Source organism: Rhagoletis pomonella, unplaced genomic scaffold (genome assembly GCF_013731165.1).
Source record: "Rhagoletis pomonella isolate Grant_MI unplaced genomic scaffold, Rhpom_1.0 Rhpom_scaffold_00007, whole genome shotgun sequence".
NCBI lineage: Eukaryota > Metazoa > Arthropoda > Insecta > Diptera > Tephritidae > Rhagoletis > Rhagoletis pomonella.
The window spans coordinates 765,872-771,336 of NW_023458561.1; positions in this window are offsets into that span (position 1 = coordinate 765,872).

A 5,465-nucleotide genomic window follows, 5' to 3' on the forward strand; every position below is an offset into this window, starting at 1 on the left:
GGCGAATCAGAATTATTTTCATCTGAGCCGAACAAAACCCAACCTAGATTGGTCTCATGAACAGTGAAACCTTCATTGAAATTGACTATATTCAATGGACGAACCAAATTGTTGTGTGGCATACCAATCAATATTTTTGGCATTGCACTAAAATAACTTTCCAGTGGAATGTCACGCAACTTCTTGTTTTGTCTCTTAAACATCTTGGCGCACAGCGTTTGCGCAGGTAAAAATAACCTTTTTGTCGTTCGCACCCCGTTCATGTAAAACTTTCCATCTCTATTTAATGTACAAGAAATGTCTAAATTTACCCGCTTTGAAACTTCGCTAGTTGTTTGGTCATCAAACCATTGTGCGAAAGGAAAAGTTTTAAAGATAAATCTGTTTTTTAAAATGGAAAATAATCGTGAAGGTGTGTATAACAATGTGTATAAGTGCAAAAACAATACAAGCAATATATATTTAAAATTTCGCAGTAGTTATGTGCTAGTTAAAATTATGTGGGTTTAAAAATGTTGCTCGGGTTTGGTAAAGTAGAAGTTGTGGGGTCCGACTGGGTCCGATATGAAAATTATTGGAGAGAAAAGTGTGTTGTTTTTCCTTTAATTTTGTGTATATATCTTTTGCATGAGTTTGCCCATAGCTAAGTTATCAAACATTTTCAGAGCATATCAAGATCAAAAACGGAGAAATGTTTAATGTGTGGGTGGAAAATAATAAGCAACAAAAAGCTGTTTTCGATTGGATTATGCGAAAATTCAATAGTCGACCTAATGAAGAGAAGGTGAAAGAAATAAATTTAAAAAGTAAGAGTTTCTGCTCACACGCAACCCAAAAATGGAAGAAAAATAATCGAAGTTTAGAAAATATGATGAAGTACGACAGTCGCTGGCTAGGAATGGATAATGTATTTGCATTGTCCAATGTTTCACATAAAGGTCGACCTACAGTGAGTTATTCTGAAGGAAGTGAGCGGCAAAAGCGCAGATTAGCATCAGAAGTTTGCTCTCAGCAATCAGGTAACACATCTCTTCTGTTACATGCGGCATCAATTTCTACACGTGCATCAAAGGACTATGACTTAAAATATATTTTGACTGAGGCAGTTAAATCTCCGACACGACCAAAAAAAATTAAAAAACTAATTGCTTCGAATAATGAACTTTTACCTCTCTCACCTGAAGAAGCTTTAGTATACTTGTTGGAAAATGACTTCACAAAGCAACAGTACAATAACACACGAGAACTAAACAAATCCCGAAATTGTGATATTTACCCTCCTTATTATAAAGTTATTGAGTGTAAATTACTGTGTCGGCCTGAAGGTATAATATATACAGAAACAATGGCGATGGTGCCTTTGCAAAATTTGGTAGAGTAGAGCATACAGCAAAAAGAATATTATGTCTGCAAAAAGACATGCTGATGCAACTACCAAACATAAAAGATGCTACGTTGATACTAAGCTACGGGTTTGATGGTTCAACCGGGCAGTCATTATTTAAACAAAAATTTCAGGAAGGCGTTCCAGAGTCGTATGATCAATCACTATTTGTCACCTCAGTCATACCGTTGAAGCTGATAATACTGCCAAATACAGTTATTTGGTTGAATCGGACCCCTCAGTCGATACGATTTTGCAGACCCAAAAAAATTGAGTTTGTTAAGGAAAGTAGAGAGCTTATTTTAGCGGAGAAAGCTCATTTAGACGAGGAAATATCTTTATTAACTCCTTTTCAATGGACACTAGAAGGTGAAAGAAAAATTAATGTGAATTTCGAGCTTAATCTAACACTTATTGATGGCAAAGTTTTAAACGTGTTAACAAATACAAAATCTTCGCAGTCGTGTCCAATTTGTGGTGCGAATCCAAAACAATTCATGTCTGTTAAAGACATTGATTCGTCAATATTTCAACAAAAAGAAACTTCTCTGAAGTATGGTATAAGTCCCCTGCATGCATGGATTAGGTGCTTGGAATTTATTTTACATCTTTCCTACCGTATGGACTTAAAAAAATGGCAGATAAGAAGTCAAGAGGATAAAGAAGTGTTAAAGCAAAAGAAATCTGAAATACAAGAAAAGTTCTGGAAACACATGGGCTTACGCGTCGATAAGCCGAAAGCGAACGGTAGCGGAAACACTAACGATGGCAACTCAGCTCGTCGAGCTATCTCTGATCCAGAAATGCTTGCAAAGATTTCAATCGACAAAACGTTTTTGAAAAATTTAAAATAGTTTTTAATTTGTATATCTTGTGAATTCCAAATTGATGTGGAACTTTTTTTTTGCTTTTGTAAGAGAACATTCGATATATATATGGAAAAATACGACTGGTATCCTATGTCAGCCACGTTACATAAAATTTTGGTTCACTCCGCTCAAATTATGCAATCATCTAGTGTACCACTAGGCTGTCTAGGGGAAAATGCTTCAGAAAGCCGTAACAAATGCTATAAAAGAGATCGCGTGTCGCATGCCAGAAAAAATAGCAGGGAGAATAATATGAAAGATGTCTTTGATAGAGCTATGGATTCATCTGATCCCCTTTTATCTAGTATGCACTTGTCAAAGAGGACTTATTCAACAAAAAAACAAACATTTCCACCTGAAGTAGTTGCACTTTTGAAATCTCCTCCTAATGAGTTTGACGATGATAAGCCTACAACATCACGACAGGCATTAGAAGAATTCGATGAAATATGTTCCGACGATAATGAAGATATGGACGACAGTACTTGCTTCTCGATAGAACTAGAGGAAGAAGAAGAATCGTGGGATTAGATAAAGGTGAGACTCTACCTGACACACAAAAAACAACAATTTGCTATGCTTTTAGTAGGTACTCACTCAAAAATGGAACAACAAAAATAAACTAGACTAATACTTTTAAATATAATATCAATCTTTTTGAATAAATTCTTTTTGAATGGCCTTAAGTGTTTCATTTTATTTAAAATATAACTAAATTAGCGATATCTCGAAAAAAACCGGATTCATGGAATGATTTTAAGTAGAAATATGTAGGTCAAAAAAGTTCTTAAATAATATACATACCTACTCGTAAGTATGATTTAAAAAAAGGTGTGGCAGTGGTTAAATCCCGCCCATTTTTTTGTCAGAGTTTTAGGGGGGTGCCAGATTAATGTGTGCAAATTTTCAAGCTTCTATCTCCTTTGGTTGATTTTTGGCCGCAGAACATGGTCATTTAAACCATAGTGCGATGGCGTAATCCTAGGGTTTGACCTAATTATTATTTTAGTTTAACTAAATTCGACTTTACAAACAGGTGGCAACCTTATTCGTAATATTTTTAAGCAAAACCTTAAACCTTCTTCGTCTAACTCCCTTATGGTGATACCTATCTATTTCAATTACCTAATTCCTTTAAATCAAGTGGAATTCGATTTTTTAAACAGGTCGAAATTCGCTGCATGTAGTTAATACACATTTCGATTGATACCCATCTCTAAATAATTCATTTAACTTATAAAAAAATTTGAATCTTATTTTTTAACAATCTAATTATTTAACAGGTGGCAACTCTTAAAAAAAATAAACTTTCTATTGTCCACAGGTCAAGCTTTTTAATCTGACACTTAATTTTTGAAAATGGAACGAATCGTGCAGATCTCAAGCACTGACAAAAAATTAAAAAATAATTTTATGCTTTAGCGAAAAACGCATTACTTCAGAAAGTGCAAAAAATGAGCAGGTTTTTATTTCTTCTTCTGAAAGCTAAAAGCCCATACTATTTAATAAAATAAAAAATAACCTATTTTTACATATATTTTTTATTCATTCCATTAAAATTTAGTATTTTTTGAAATTTTGTTTAAAAAAATTGGTTTTTCTGGAATACCGCAGGGACACCCTGTGTTTAATTTTGTTCCAAAATTTTAATTCCTTAGTTCTCTACTATTTATATGGAAACAAGAAACGTCAAACCAACATGCACATAAAAGGGATCAATAAGCCTATGAAATACCTAAAATAATATACCAAAAATTGACCATCAACTAATAATCAAACCAACATTTTATTTCAAAGAATATATTTTTGACATTTTTTTCTGTGAAGAGCTTACGCGTGGCTATGCTCTTATTAAAATTCTTAGTATAAAATTTGTCGACTTTAGTGGCTTCCTGGCGGCATATAATTAGTTTTTTAGGGAAATGTCTGTTTAATTCTTTTTAGTGGATACAAGTCTTTACAAAAATACCAAACAAGTTCACATTGCAGATAACGAATTTTTCGATTTTGGCCCACTTAGGCGGCACTGTGCGTGGGTTCGAATCCTACTGAAAGAAGTCTGATGAGGATATGTGGTGATTTCCGAAATAGCTATCACTTCTACCATTTTTTCAAATTATTGTTGCTTTTCCACAAGTAAGTTTTTCATTAAAAACGGCCTCAAGCTCAATAAAAATTGTTGAATATAATTGTTATAAGGTCATAAAATAACCAAAACAAATAAAAATAGTTTCTTAAAGAGCTTTTTGAAAAAAAATCTCTCTGATGACAAAACGGATTAAGCTTTAAAAATCTGATGCTGTTTTTTAACTTTTTCAAAGGTTGATTTACGAAAAATTTGAATAACTGGGCCAAAACTATTCTGATTTGGACTTATGGAATCTCAGTAGAAAGGTATTTTCCCACTCTTTATTTCTCTTTATCTTCATCTTCATTTTCGTCTTCATCGTCATCTTCATCATTATCATTGCCTTGATCCTTCAATATAGGTTGTGAGTGTCTGTGGTTTTGTCGTTGCCCTTGTCTTTGTTTCTGCCCTTTTATCTTGCTCTCTATATTTTCATTACCCACTCCACAGTTGCGTTAAAAGTTCAATGCAGCCGCCCCCTATTTGTTCACGCATGCACATACGCATACGCAAAAATTAAGTTTTATTTTCTGAGCAAAAAATAAAACTTAAAACGTAACGATTATTTTCCGAGCAAAAAATAAAACTCAAAACAACGATTATTTTCTGAGTAAAAAATAAAACTCAAAAAATAATCTGTTGATATTTTTTTTGAGCTCAAGGCCGGGTTGAAATAAAACAATCTGTTTTTGTTGTTTTTAAATCGTCTATATTTCGACTTCAGTCTGAAGTCATCATCAGGACTGCAATAAATATCTTAATTACAAAAATTGCATAAAAGACTATCAACATACTGTATATAAGCACAACTTACACATTCGGCTGCGCCTGGTAGACTAATGTGTGCAAAAATCAAAAGATTTAACAAACCAAAACAATGAGACGAAATGGACATAAAAATATAAACAAATGAAAGAACAGTAATTGTAAACAAAAAATCATACAAACAACATTGCTTTGGACGGCACACAGTACGACATAAATATGTATGCAAATCATCCAGCATTGCAATGTTATCATAGACGAAGTTCGGACACGGAACGAATAATAGACAATATTAGGCTTATTTGTTGTGCCTTAATAT